The sequence below is a fragment of the Coffea arabica genome, chromosome 1e, assembly GCF_036785885.1.
Source record: "Coffea arabica cultivar ET-39 chromosome 1e, Coffea Arabica ET-39 HiFi, whole genome shotgun sequence".
NCBI lineage: Eukaryota > Viridiplantae > Streptophyta > Magnoliopsida > Gentianales > Rubiaceae > Coffea > Coffea arabica.
The window spans coordinates 17636019-17652138 of NC_092311.1; the positions used below are offsets into that span (position 1 = coordinate 17636019).

General features: G+C 40.8%; 1 long non-coding RNA gene across 1 annotated transcript; it reads left to right on the forward strand.

Moving 5' to 3' along the window:
* The first annotated feature begins 11265 nt into the window (after window positions 1–11265).
* LOC140008817 (uncharacterized) lies at window positions 11266–14984 on the forward strand. Its single transcript, XR_011816143.1, has 3 exons — window positions 11266–11649; window positions 13439–13519; window positions 14782–14984. It is a non-coding gene; the product is annotated as an uncharacterized lncRNA (long non-coding RNA).
* Window positions 14985–16120: the final 1136 nt, after the last annotated feature.

The window sequence follows — 16120 nt, forward strand, 5'->3', positions numbered from 1 at the left end:
CCCTTAGCGGAGGTCTAGTTTCGAGAAGATCACTGCTCCTTGCAACTGGTCGAACAACTCATCAATATGGGGCAGTGGATACTTATTTTTAACCGTGATATTGTTCAGGCCCCGATAGTCGATACACATCCTCAAACTTCCGTCCTTTTTCTTTACAAACAACACAGGGGCTCCCCAAGGAGGCCCACTCTCTTGAATGAATCGCTGCTCCAAAAGGTCTTGTAATTGCAACTTCAACTCCTTAAGTTCGGCAGGAGCCATCCGATACGGGGTTTTTGAGATAGGCGAGGTTCCCGGTAACAGGTCGATCTTGAATTCTATCTCTCTCTCCGGAGGTAGGGCTACTAACTCATCAGGGAATACATCCGGAAATTCCCGTACTATGCGCACATCCTCTACCTTCAATTTATCCGTGGGGGTGTTGATTAGAAAGGCTAAAAATCCTTGTGCCCCTTTACTTAGCAATTTTCTAGCCCGAATGCCTGAAATCAGGGCAGATGAAGCTAACCTTCCCCTTATATCTAACCTTAGGGTCGCCTCCCCAGGAATGCGGAATTCTACCACCTTCTTCTTACAATCTAGTTGCGCATTATACCTGGCTAACCAGTCCATGCCCAAAATCACATCATACCCATTAATGGACAGGCTTATCAAATCCCCTAACAACTTCCTCTCTCCTACCCAAACCTCGCAGTCCTTATACACCATACTAGTAACCAAGCAATGATCCCCGTAGGCGTACTAACTTCTAGGTCGTAAGGTAAACTAGCAGGTTTTATGTCAATGGGTGGCACCGGGATCTACTAAAACCTTTGCAAAACGGTGGAATATAGGGATCGTGCCTTCTACGACCTCAGAGGAATCTGGGACTTGTTGGGGCTCTAATGAGTACACTCGAGCTGCGACCTTAGGTTTCGTCCTATCTCCCTTAGTTGGTCCAGAATTGGTCCTCGGCGGTTGTTGGCTCCCCTTTCCATCTTGTTTTAGGACCGGACAAGTGGCCAATTGGTGGTCGGCACTCCCGCAGCGTAAACATTTCCCTTCCTTCCTCCAGCAATTCTTTTCCGTGTGGCTTGGCTTCCCACAATGCCCACAGGGACCGCGAGGTGCTGAAGCTGAGCCTCCCTGAAAATTTCCTCTTTGGCCTCGCCCAGCTTGGCCACCTCTAGACGGAGTCCCTCTGCCTACTCCTGTCTGCCGTCCACCTCCAGACCCCCGTCCGTACTTGGGAGGAGCACTCTTCTCCCCCTGTCCTGAACTGCTCTCAGGAAAGCCTCACTTCTTTACCTGGAAGTTCCTTACTTGGAGCCTAGCGCTTTCCACTCGTTGCGCCTTCTCGACGGCCTCGCTAAAAGCGTTAATCTGGGCCACCGCGAGGTCTTTCTGAATTTCTACGTTCAGACCCTGGATAAAACGCCTTATTCGCCGCTGCTCGGTCATGATCAGCTCAGGAGCAAATTTGGATAGGCGGGTGAACTGACTCTCATACTCCGCTACAGACTGGGCCCCATGGCGAAGTCGGATAAACTCATCTTCCTTTCGTTCCTGGACTAGAGGAGGGAAAAATTTCGCATGAAGTTCACCCAGGTCCGAGGCGTTTGCTCCCGTTCCCACTTCTGCCGTATGACGTTCCACTAGGAACGGGCCGCCCCTTCTAGCTGAAAGACGGCAAAAGTCACCTGCCTTTCTTCGGTGTAGTGCAAGGCAGCAAAAATATCCACCATCTTCTCGAGCCACCTTTCGGCTATATCTAGATCGGGCCCCCCAATGAACTTGGGTAGAGCAAACTTTTGGAATCTTTCAAGAGCTCTGTCCTCGTTCTCGACGTGGTTGCCAGGGTTTCCAGGGTTAGGGTTTGGGTTTTGACCCTGTTACTGCACCACTTGGGCCAGTAAATTAGTCATTTGCTGCATAACAACAGCTATTTGGACGTTAGGGTCAACCCTAGGTTCAAGGTTAGGTCCAGGCGAAGTTTCCCTGGCGCCCCTGTCCGACGTGGGTTGCCTACTCCCGCGCTCACGTCCCCGACCACTACGAGTGCCTTCCATCAGTCTAAGTCAATCTAGGCAAACGTAACTATACATTAAAGATAATGATAAGTAAGAAATCAAAAGCTTTCCACAATCTAACATATATACAATACAAAATAATATCAAACAGTCACACATTCGCAGTCAGTCAAGTACAACATAGACAATCCATAAGGGAATGGCCTCATCAAAAATAAAAACACATAGCTAATCCAAACGTACAAAACGGCTAGCTAAGGCTCTTCCCCCTATCCGTCCTATATACAGAAGACAAAACCATCCAAAAGACCCTAGGAGTCACGACCTAGTCCGTCGTCGGGCTAGTGGACCTGCCCGACGGGGTGGATTCACCTCCAGCCTCGCCCCCCGCATACGAAGCCTCGTCACTCTCCTCCTCGAGCACATCGTCGTAAAGGTTCGAGATCGACTCGGCTCGAACCCTAACTTTCTTAACTCTCTTAGTCATACGCTCACGTGCCTTTCCAAGTTGGGCGCAAAGGTCGTCCACCCTATCTTAACCTTCGATCACGTCGTACTCTAGCTCCTTAATTCGCTCGGCTTGTTTCTCGTTAGCAGCCCTTAGTTGATTCACTTCGGCTCCAAGCCTAGCGTTATCCTTCGCCAACTCCTTTCGTTCCTCTACCACAGCCAATACTAAGGTGTTAGGGTAGGCGTAAGTGTGACGGCACTCACAACGTCGGAGGCAGTTAGCCGGACTCCAACGTACGACGACCCCTCTTGGCCGAATCTGGTACTTAATCGTCGGAAGCACTCCCCGGGGTCGCTCACCAGTAGGGCTACCACTAGGCCTACTATGTCTGTCCATCCTACAACAAAAGAGTAAATAAGCATAAACAATCTTAAGGGACACAATCAAAGTAATCCTCAAGTCGAGCATTTCTAACATGCCCAGGCCAATTCAAACCTAGGCTCTGATACCACCTGTGACAGGCCCACTTTCCCCTAAGGCGAACCAAAGAGGTTAGCAGACTGCCTGCCCAACTCTCGCCAGGACTAACGGTGCAGGCAAACACGATCTAAAACGTTTCGGGAAAATAAAAGCGCGCTCAAACAAGTCGAAATCACAAAATAGCCAAACGCAAATGAAACCGTCGATGAATAGTGGGTGCCATGTCATATAACTCGAAAAAACATTTCCAAACCAAATAGGACACATAAACAGGGTTAAACAGCGTTATACACATACGTTTGTAATTTACAAAACAAAAGGAAGATAATTAGATCAAAATACATTTAGGGTTTTTTTTTCAACTATTGAGGAGCTTTACAAAATATATTAAAACTGGCTCAACTCATGCTTCAAAACATCATAGTCCCCAAAAGTGGTTCCCTGTAAGGAAAACAAAATTTAATGGAGTGAGCTTACGCCCAGTGAGATACTTTCACTCAAGCAAGGAAGTTCAATTAGACATGGAGTCGATCAATCCCAAATCATTCAAGAAGAAAGCTAAATAAAGTCACATATCAATAACAATGGTAAAAGGATACGGACGGCTCTCAAGAGCCCATTTCCTCGCTCGCCATACTTGATCGTATCTCATTGACCCTCCGTCAATGTACAAAGTGTAACCAAACGTAGACTCCACTTTACTTCCATTCCTTCCACCCAACATACCCCTACCGGGCCCGAACTCCAAACAGATTAAATTTGGTAATACTCGAGTATACCGGAATCAAGAGTCTCATACTACAAGATTCCATATAACAGTCCCCATGGCTCGTCAATTTTCACGACCAAGCCCTCGCCGGCTCGATTCAATCGACTACCAATGGGGTTGAGCTCAGTAGTAACAGTAATGGCCGTTGGATACTCGTCCAAACGATACCAAATCCAGTATTTTATGTACCATTCAAGTACCATAGTAAACAGTCATATATATGACAAAAGGGTGAGAGTGATCAAGTACACCCTCACTTTAATCAGTTTCAACGGTGCAAATAAGCATTCAAGGCATCAAGTTCAAGTGTAACAAAGCCACATAGTAACAAGCAAGTGAGTAGTACACTCACCAAGCAAGCAAATGAAATTTCATAAACTTCCGCCCAAAGAGCGTCTTGAATCACCGTCACGCCCTAAAATATTCAAACAAGCACAATAAGACTCGAATACGAGTCATAAACCAAATCCACATACTACCAAAAATAAGGCTCCATTAGAACGTATAAGTACCAAAGTAAGCTAGGGAAAGTCCGGAAATGAAAGTTAAGCCCTAAAACCCAAAAATAGTTTTGATGTCGTTTAGCGTATTGGACACAACCGGCACTACGATTATCGGATGGATATGAAATATACACCGTTTCGAAGCTAAAATAAAGGGCTACAATGTTGAAGAAGGTCACTCAGTCCAGTTTGTAGTGCAACTAGGTCAAAATTTCAATGTACCAAACCGGAACCGCATAAACAGGTTAGCGAACCGCATTCTGGTTAAATAACCATAACTCAGGCTACCGAAGTCCAATTCAAGTGATTTCAAAGCCATATGAAAGCTAAGATACCAGGATATATTTATTAAGAAGACATAGACAACCAAATCAGTAGTATTCCCGGTCACACTAACCAATTACAGAAGAGGATTAGCAGTTCAGACAGAAACAGGCCAACAGGGGTATTTCAGTCTTTTCACAGGCTACGCTACTCCGATTGAGCTGAAATTTTTCAGGAAACTATAAAATAGTATTCTCTACAACTTTCATGTTTTAACCCAAGGCTAATCCGGCCTATAACTAGGAGAAACAGTACCGGGCAGAATGGGATTAATTGAAACCCTAATTCCGAAATTTACAAATTTACAATTCAAAAGGAAGGTCGGATCTAAAACCGACTAGGGTTTCATTCATTGAGGAGCTATTCAAAATATATTCACAACTAGCTCAACTCGGTAGCCAACTATCAAAGCCATTCCAAAAGTATTCAAATTCCTGTAAGGAAAACAAAAGGAATAGAGTGAGCTTACGCCCAGTGAGATACTATCACTCAAGCAACAAAGTTCATATAAGCGTAATGCTTTTCATTCCAATTCATCTACTAGGAAGTAAGCCAAGAGCACACATCAAAAGAATTGGTAAAAGGATACGGACGGCTCTCAAGAGCCCCTTTCCTCGCTTGCATACTTGATCGGATCTCATTGACCCTCCGTCAATGTTTAAGGAGTAACAAACGTAGACTCCACTTTACTTCCATTCCTTCCACCCAACATCCCCCTACCGGGCCCGAACTCCAAACAGTATAAATTTGATAATACTCGAGTATACCGGAATCGAGAGTCTCATACTACAAGATTCCATATAACAGTCCCCATGGCTCGTCAATTTTCACGACCAAGCCCTCGCCGGCTCGATTCAATCGACCACTAATGGGGTTGAGCTCAGTAGTAATAGTAATGGTCGTTGGATACTCGTCCAAACGACACCAAATCCGGTGTATTCATATACCATCAAGTAATACAGTAAACAGTCGTATAGAGGACATAAAGAGTGAGAGTGATCAAGTACACCCTCGCTTTAATCCATTTCCATGGTGCAAGTAACATTCAAAGCATCAATTTCAAGTATAGCAAAGTCACATAGTAACAAACAAGTGAGTAGTACACTCACCAAGCAAGTAAATGATATTTCATACACTTCCGCCCAAAGAGAGTCTTGAACCACCGTCACGCCCTAAAACAGTCAAACAAGCACAATGAGACTCGAATACGAGTCATAAACCAAATCCACATACTACCAAAAATAAGGCTCCATTAGAACGTATAAGTACCAAAGTAAGCTAGGGAAAATCCGGAAATGAAAGTTAAGCCCTAAAACCCAAAAATAGTTTTGACGTCGTTTAGTGTATTGGACACAACCGGCACTACGATTACCAGATGGAGGTGAAATATACACCGTTTCGAAGCTAACAGAAAGGGCTAAAATGTTGAAGAAGGCCACTCAGTCCAGTTTGTAGTGCAACTAGGTCAAAATTTCAATGTACCAAACCAGAACCGCATAAACAGGTTAGCGAACCGCATTCTGGTTAAATAACCATAAATCAGGCTACCAAAGTCCAATTCAAGTGATTCCAAAGCCATCCGAAAGCTAAGATACCAGGCTATATTTATTAAGAAGATATCAACAACCAAATCAGTATTATTCCCAGTCAAACTAACCAATTACAGAAGAGGATTAGCAGTTCGGACAGAAACAGGGCAACAGGGGTATTTCAGTCTTTTCACAGGCTACGCTGCTCCGATTGAGCTGAAATTTTGTAGGCACTATAAAATAGTATTCTCTACAACTTTCATGTTTGAACCCAAGGCTAATTCGGCCTCTAACTAGGGGAAACAGTACCAGGCAGAATGGGGTTAATTGAAACCCTAATTCCGAAATTTCCTTTCAAAGCGGAAATTTTCTGTAAATAGCCACAATTTACGCACCATAGCTTCATTCTAGATCATTCCCAACCATCATCCATGGCGAATCAATATTAAACATATAAAAACAGAAAAATCATGAATAAATAGAAAAATTCACCAAAATCATGAAATAGCCCACAAAATCACCTCTTAGACTACCACAAGCCACTAATTAAACATCATTAGATAGAAAAGAGAGGTTCCTTAGCTACTCACCTTATCAACCAAAGAAAGGAGACAACTTAGCACCTTAGTCTTCCAAACCACTTCACAATCACTAAACTAAGGGTTTTTATGGAGAAAATTCAAGATTAATCGGTTGGTTTGTTGGATTGAGCAGGATTGGAGCAAGAAATTGGAGAGCTTTTCTTTTCTTTTCTTCCTTAAGAGGGCCGGCCACAAGGAGCTTGAAATGAAGGTGATTTTTGGTCAATTTTTGGTTTATTTGGTAAAATGGTGAATAGTGGTCAAAATCCAAGATTGAATCTCCAAGTGACACTTGTCACTCCATTTAATGCATGGCTATCCTTTTGTCTCTCTCACACCAACTCATTTAATAGCCTCTAGTTATCTCTTAACACCTGTTAAAATAAACCCGGTATCCAACACTTAACCTAACTGGCTGAATTTTACCGAACTTTTCGCACCAGCGGGTCCCACGTCCGATATACGCTCTTAATTTCTCAAAAACTAACCGATACTAGAAAAATCATCTAAAAACAATATTTACTCATAAAAATTTTCTAGAAAATTTTCCTAATAAAGAAAATGCGGAAAAGCATGCAATTAAATAGAATAAAACCTAGAAAATGAGAAAATTTACGGGGTCTCACATCCTTCACCTCTCCTTGAAATCTTTGGTTCCTTAAGATTTCCAAGCTCCAAACTAGTGATTAATCGGTTTAGTTTTTTCTTGTTTTCACTCAAATGGTTCAAACTCAAGATGGATTGAAGGTGTTTCTCTTGCTCTCTCTCTCTCTCTCTTAAGCTCGGCCAAAACAGAAAAAAATGGGGAAAAATGAGCTGAAATGGGATATAAGAAGACAAGACAAGAAGGTTTGGTTAAGGCCATAGGTGGCCGACACTTGGCACCACCAAAGCCATCCAAATTTCTCTTTCTTTTCCTTGCATTTTGGGCCACATGTTTCGGTTATAAGGCTGAGGATGAGGGGGGATATTTTGCAAAAATATCAAGGGTATGTGGTGGTAAGGAAGTGGTGGTCAAGTGGTGGGTTCAATCGGTAGTGATAGATACCCGTCAGTTCGAGCTGTTTTTCGTTAAATCACGTATACTAGGGTTTTAACTTATAATTCACTAACTTATTATTTTCACTTCTAATCATACTCTTAATATCATCTAAAACTCACTCTAAATCACCAAATTTGATCCCCACTCTGTACCGGATAGTCACACTATGAAAAAAAAACGTGAAAACCCTAATTCACTCCAACTTGAAAACGAAAAGTGAAACCCTACTTCCTAGGTTGATTTGCACTTATTGTGGGGTGACGGAGTAGTAGGGCTATTATAAATGAATAATTTCCAAATAAAAGGGCATTTTTAAGGAAAACGTGAGGGGTTTTACAATTCCATAAATTGAATTTAGGGTTTCGATTAAAATATGAGAAATTTGAGAAAACGGTCAGTCACAAGTGAAACTAGGGTTTTGATTAGACGTTTAGGGTTTCTAGTCTTTTAAAATAAAACAAGGTTTTAAATCAAACCCAAAGAAATAACTTTAGTCTCTTCTTTAAAACAAAATAATATTTTTAAATTAAAAATAAACTAAAGAAACCGTAATATCCTCTTTAAGACTAAACAAAAGATGATCCTAAAAGTTGGGGTATCACACCAACTCCTTGGTTGGAGTCCAAATCTGCGATAAAATATCATTTACGAAGGTAAAACTCTCTAGAGTTCGAAACATAGAAGTTTCGCTTCAAGAAAATCAAGTAAATGCAACTTGTTTAAGTAATATTCAAAATACTTATCAAATCCCAAAAAAAATTCATGCTCGCTCATTTAAGTTTGGTCAAGACGTGATTTAGACTCTAGAAATCGCGTTTTGGTGTCAAATACCGGAAAATCGTATTTTGAAAGGGGTCACTACGTTCATTTTTCAAGGGTACGAGTTCTGGAAAAATTTTAGCTCATATCCCTCGACTAAAGAAGATGTAAATAGCCTAGATGGTTCAAGTGGTAATCGCTCTTAACCCTTACTGAAGTCGCAAGTATGTCTACCTAGCTCTTGAGCGTAAATTTGGGCAGCACGCCCTTTGTATTTTTCTATTTTCCAGCCTTTTATGGCTTCATTCTTTTCCTCAATCAACCCCACAGTTACACACGAAATAATCTCATTTCAATAGCCATTCAATAGGCTCAAAGTCATACAAGTACAAAATCAAGCTAAGGACATGTGCGGAAATGAAGTTTAGCACAAGACAGATTTGACGTTGTTTTGCGTAACGGACACAACCGAAGTTACGCTTATCGGATTGAGGTAAAATTTATACCGTTTCGAAGCTAAGGTAGAGAGCTACAACTTTGATGAAGACCACCTAGTCCAGTTCGCAGTGTATCTAGGTCAAAATTTGAAATTACTGAACCAGAATCGTACAAACAGGTCAGTTAACCGCGCTATGTTTAAATGACAATAACTCAGCCTACCGAAGTCCAATCGAGGTGATTCTAGGGGTGTTGGAAAGCTAAGACATAGAACTACAACTTTCGTGTTTTGGCTAAATTCTAATTCAGTATAAATCAGGGTGAACAGGCGCGGTCAAATTGGTGAAATGTCAAAACTGTCCCTAAAGTTCTACCTTTGGCAGTCAGGGGTATTTTTCTCTTTTCACATGATATAGTGCTCAGATTGAGCTGAGATTTTTCAGGCAACTATAGAAAATCATTCCCTACAACTTTCATGTTTTGTGCCAAGCCTGATTCGGCCTGTATCCTAGGCAAACAGAAACGGACAGAACTGAAAACAAGATTTCCTGAAATCTGGAATTTGGGGTTTAAAAGGGAAATCTCTTCATTTCTTGCTTAAATCACTACCACAAGCTTACATACATCATAAACCATCCATACAACAAGTATGAGAAGGGAATAATTCAAACCCTAACTCAAATGCATCACTCCAATCATCCAAAATCTCTTGATTTAAGCATCACAATCACAAATACAAGTTACTAAACAACTCCAACATGATTAAGGGAAAAAGAAAAGAGTGGTCAGCCATTTTACCTCAAAACTAGAGCTTGCTAGTGTTCTCCTTCACTTCCCCTTGAAATTTTTAGTTCCCTAAGCTTCCCAAGCTTCCAATTTACAAGTTAATCGGTTTAGAATCTTGTTTTTTTCACTCAAATGGTGCAAATCAAGATGAAGTGAAGTTGTTTTTCTCTTGCTCTCTCTCTCTCTCTCTTATTCACGGCTAGGAGGAAGAAAATGGGGGCAATCTGTGCGTTTTTTGATGATAAATATGGAGAAAAATTGGTTGGTCAACACTTAAGGATGGTTGCCACTTGTCACAACCAAAATCCATCTCAAAATTTTTTCTTTTCCTTGCATTTTTTTGGTCAAATATTTCGGCTAAGGGGGCTGAGGATGAGGGAGATATTTGGCACCAATATCAATGATATTTTATGGTAAGGAAGTGGTGTGGTTAATCGGTAGTGAGCGATACCCGTCGGTTCGAGCCGATTTTTCTTAAATCGCGTATGCTAGGGTTTTAACTTATAATTCACTAACTTATTATTCTTACTTCTAATCACATATTATTTTCTCATCTAAAAGTCACTCTTACTCACCAAATTTAGTACACACTCTGCACCGATTACTCACATTACGAAAAGACGTAAAAACCCTAATTTATTGTAACGATGAAGGTAAAAAGGGAACCCTTGTTCTTATTGTGATAGCCCCACCTTCCCCTAAGGCGAACCAAAGGGGTTAGCGGACTGCCTGCCCAGCTCTCGCCAGGACTAACGAGCAGTTACACGCGATCTAAAACGTTTCGGGAAAGTAAAAGCGCGCTCGGACAAGCCACAAGTACCAAAATAAAAAAAATAAAAAAAAACGAAAACGATGAATAGTGCCTGGAACAGTGGAATCCGGCCGGATTACAGGCCGGATTCTTTGCCGGATACTGTCCAGTGGCTAACAGCCCGGATTCCAAATTTTCCCAGGGAATCCGGCCAGAAACAGGCCGGATTCCTGGCCGGATTCAGGCCAGGCAGCCTTCGCCAAAATTTTTTCTTTTGCCGTTTCGAAACCGAACCTGTCCGCAAACCAACCAAACATCAAAAATACATATACAATGTAACATTTAACGTTTACAAGCCAAAATGGCATATGAAAGTGTGAGGACTCGTAAAAACTATTATTTTTTTAGCCTAATTTGTGGCTTAATAAATTATTTAATTGGATATTTGCCTCGAGGAATATTTTCTAGTCTTATTAGACCTAAATACATGGTAATATAACTTCGTTATATTTTTAAAGTAACTCATTTCACGAATTAATTTCCTGGAGCGCGTTTAGTAAAAACAGTGAATAGTGCTTGAAGATTTTATCCGCTTGAGAGTACAATAAGTTTGGAATATTGGAGACATGTACAATGGACCTAAATTCGGTATTTTAATGTTTAAATACTCAAGTGATAGTTATTAGTACTATCGTTATAAGAATTTCCCGGAAGTTTCGCGTTATAGCGGTAAAATTGGCGGTACGCGTTTTCACACGCGCGACTTTATTTGAGGAACTTTAGACCCTTGTTTCGAGACAATTAAGGGTGAATAATGTTTATATTAACATGAGTGCATTAGAGGTTTAGTGCACTAGTGAACCAAACGCGCGAGAAAATCGAGCCTAAAAACGTGCCAAACGAGCCTTACAAGAGTTGACTTTGGAGCAATTTTTCACCACACATTTAATCTTCTTTGAGAAGCCAACTTAGATCAAAATCACACTCTCTCTTCCCTCTCCTCATGGCCGGCCAAAACACTCCCTCTCTCTAACTCATTTGCAACAAAAATTCTGCACACTAATCTCAACCAAAACTACCCCAAATCACCTCCAAATCACACCAAACTTGGAGACCACTTAGCAAACCTCTTGGAGGTTGGATTTAGCTAACAAAAGGCTGCATCTTCACGGGTTCTTGGAGCTTCAAGAGGGCCGAAATTTCTGATCTTGCACACCCAAGGAATAGGTAATGATCAACCCTTGGATTCTTGTCTTTTGGAATTTATATAGCAAGATTAAGCTCATGCATGCACTTAGTTAGCTTGTTTATGGTGAAAATGAAATGAGTGGGCTCTTGGTATTCCCACACTTGGGTTGTTGTTGCTGATTTAAGGATTAATGTTGGATTTAATGGTAGTTTAGTGGTTATAATGATGAGTTTATGGAGTGTTATTGTTGGAAACTCAAAGTAGAGGTCTTGGCAAGAATTTCCGAAAATGCCCCTGTTTTGTTCGGCCATAAGAAGGCCCATTTTTGGTGATCTATTGGCATGAACCTAATGTATATATGTTATATTATGTGTGTAAAAATTTTCGTTGGAAAACATTAACGTTTGGTGGGTCAAATGAATTTTTCTCCTAGAAGTGGCAATCTGGAAATCTGTTCCGTATTGCACTGTCCAGCGTTGGCATTTTGGCTATAACTCTGTCCTCGGATGTCGAAATCATGTGCCGTTGGTGGCGTTTGAAACTAGACATTCCTATCTTTAATTTGGTATAAAATGCACGTTCTGATTCCTTGTGACCAAGCCGAACCAAATGTTTTAAGTTCGCTGTCCTGTTGCTCTGTTCGTCTGGAATGAAGTGTTCAGGCAGCAACTTGATGCCCGAATTTGAACCAGATGGGTGCCGAATTTGGGAATGAATTCTTCTGTGATGTTTTAGTACTATGAATGTATTTTCCAACGGCGTAAGCCATGCTCAATTTCGAGCTATATTGACTGAGTTGTGACTGAAACAAGTGGACTGCTCTGTTTTGGAAAACCCTAATGTTGGGACTGGTTTGGAACCAAATCTTGGAATGAACTTGTTAGTTGATGTTTTTGATATTAAACACTTACCAAAGATATTATGGGTGTATCTTAGACCCTTATTTCACAAATGAACCATGGTTGGATAACTTTCTTGGTTAGACGATTGGAAATTGGGAAATGCAAGTCAAAGGCAGTTTGCCTTAGGATTTTTCTTGAACCTTGGTTGGCTAATTAACTACCTTACCGAAAGTATTTTTCCCTGAAATTTGATAGAGTGGTACCTTTCATATGGGAGTAAAATACTGCCAATTTTGGTACCAATCCAAGTTCGTTTCGATACCGAATTAAATTTCTAGTGTTGGAGGTTCAAAACTGGAAATTCTTCTTCAGTCTTGAATCTTCCTCAACTTGGGGCTACTATATCTTGGTGCTCGAAACTCCATTTCTCAATCCGCTTGTATTGTTATACTCTTGGATTGTAACACTATTTGATTTCCAAATTTCAAAGGTTAGTTCAAAACAAGTGAATTTTACTGAATTTCCAAAATTGGCCAAAAACCAACCTTGAAACTGTCTTAGTATTCTACAGCTGTAACTTTGATCCAACTTTTGAATACCTTCCATTTGGAATCATGGGAAAGTGTCTTCTAGAAACTTGTAGTACTCGGAATGTAGTTTCCAATGGTATCAAGCTTTCCAATTTTGGACCTACGTAGTGCAAGATACGATTTTTCTAGAATTGACACCCAAAGCTAAAATTTGACAATTTCTTAGGAATGAGATTTTGGAAACTTGCCTTCTTTTCTCGATACCGATTGAACATTTTTAACTCGATTTCATGAAAAATGTTAGTCTCTTTCTTTAGACTTTAAAACTTTACTCTTGAGCCTCGATTATTAATAATTAAGGCCCAATTCATGAATTCCCTTTAGATTGTACAACCTTCTTTGATAAGTAGGAGTTCTAAGTGATAGTGTATAATAGTTAATGGTTGTTTACTCAGGCACTCGAGGGAATCTCCAAGGGGAACTCGGAGCGGACACCTAAAACGCTTGTTTGAAAACTACTCGCTTGTTTTGACTAGGTGAGTGTTCCATATAGGAATACGTAATTGAATAAGTCTAGGACACGCTTATTTCATGATTATTAAGTGCTATGTGTTAAGTATTTACCATACTCATGCCTATTTAAGGAATGTATACTTGCATTGTATATCTACATGAATTGGTTAAATCATTAACCATATCAAATGACCATATGAACTCGATACATGCTTAACTTGCTAGATTGTTTACTTAGTCTACTTGGTTTTGAAAAATGGAGTCGAGTGTGTACTTTATCGCACTCGTTCTCTTTTGAGATGAATAATTCATGCTTGAAAATACTCGAATAACATGACTTGGTATGCTAAGGTTGCATACGTCGTTGGAGTGAATCTCCTCGACTCTCACGTGGTAAAAATGGGATAACGGCCAATGATGGCCTATGCATATGACCAATGCTTGTCAATTAACCGTCAACCGTGAACAGTTAACCGTTAACCGTGAACCGTTTACCAACCCACATGACTACCTGATTACCTGACTATTTGCTCATATGATTTCTAATCTATATGATTATTCGATATCCGTGAATTATATGCTCCCATGAAATCAACTTGTATTGCTTACGTGCTTACGTGCTAAGTATCCACTTGATCACTTGATTATCATGAATCACATGTTATATGAAGTTGTCCATCATTGTTAGGCGAGTGTGTACTTTATCTCACTCGACCTACTCAAATGATGAATTTTACCTTTTGTCGAATTACTTGATTACTTGTGCATGTTGTAAGCTCTAAGCTGAACTTGGGCCCTGCCTCGGTTACTGACCTACTCGAGCCAGGACTGGGCTCGGTCGGGTAGGTTGGAACCCTGGACAACCGTTTCGGTATACTCGAGTATTACCACTGGAGGGATAAGGTGATGGCCAGTCAAACCGAGGGGATCCGGAAGTCATAAGGTGCAGATGACCGACAGAGTTCCACTGGAACACCGTATCCTACAGTATATGTTTACCTTGTATCATAATAATTGTTTCGTGCTAAAATGCCAACATGAAATCCTGAGCTATGCCTGTAATAAGCTCCAATCACTCGTGAACTATACATGCCAATGTCTCATACCATGATAAATGTCTCAAATTACCTGTACAATGATTATCACCTCATGATAACATGCCATTGTGTAACCTTGAACCATGCATATGATATGCCCAACTTATTTGATTTATTTGAACTGTTAGAGTGTCTTGGAACCTCACTGGGCTGTGTAGCTCATACCACGTTGTGGATTTCTTTTACAGGGTTCGAGACCAAGGGTGCTCGTGAGTAGTACTAGATTGTTTTCTTTTGAAGACTTTAAGTTATATTATAACGGATGGCTATAGTACCCCTTTTCCATTGGGTTGTATTTAAGCTTGAAAGCTGCATAATTGTAAGTGTGAGATATTCGAAGTACTTTAATTATGTATTGAGGTTACTTAAAGTATTTCGAGCTTTTGAATGATCGATTGTAGTGAGTCCCGGCGAGAGCTGGGCAGGCGTCCCGCGGATACCCTTTGGTTCGCCTTAGGGAGAAGTGGGGCGTCACAGAAAGTCACTCAAAAGTTAATAAATGTACGATTGCCAAATGAAAAGTGAAAATGGCCTCAAAGGCACATTTAAGGTTTCAAGTCATAAGCTATACATTTCAAAAGCTATAGCCATCTAATTCATTCGGCAACTAATTCAAAAATCACTCCAAAGGCAGTCAGATTCCTGTAAGGAAAACAAAAGGAACGGGGTGAGCTATTTGCCCAGTGAGATACTATCACTTACGCAACCAAGTGCATATAAGCATCAAGCTCTCAATCAACATAATAAAAATAAGCAAGGCACACATCAAATATGGTGATAAAAGGATACAGATGGCTCTCAAGAGCCCTTTCCTCGTTTGCATTTCTTGATCGAACGTCATTGACTCTCCGTCAATGTTCAACAATAACCAACCGTAGACTCCACTTTACTTCCATTCCTTCCACCTAACATTCCCCAACCGGGCCCGAAATCCAAACACGTGCATTGTGGTATTACTCGAGTAAACCGGAATCGAGAGTCTATCATACTACAAGATTCCATAACATTGCCCCAAGGCACATTAACTGGCACGACCTAGCCCTCGCCGGCTCGATTCAATCAATTACCAATGGGGTTGAGCTCATTGATAACATTTGTAGTCGTTGGAGACTCGTCCAAACGACACTAAGTCATGTATTTCATTTCATATAACATTTCATATAACATTCCAATAACATGCGAAACAATAAGTGAGAGTGATCAATCAATTAACATTCAACATCTCAAGTTCAAATATCAAAGCCATATAATAGCACACTAGTGAGTAGTACACTCACCAAGTTAGCAAATGTGGTTTCATGCACTTCCGTCAAAAGAACGTTGTGCACCACGGTCACGTCCTAAAACTTGCAAACAAATACAATGAGACTCGATAACGAGTCATAAATCAAGGCCAAACATGACCCCAATAGGGTTCCATAAGCATATACAAACATTAAAGGAAACCAGAAATTTCGGAAATGTAACTAGCTTTGGCCCTGAAAAAAACAGTTTTTGTCCTCATTTTGCGGTAATGGCACAAATTTC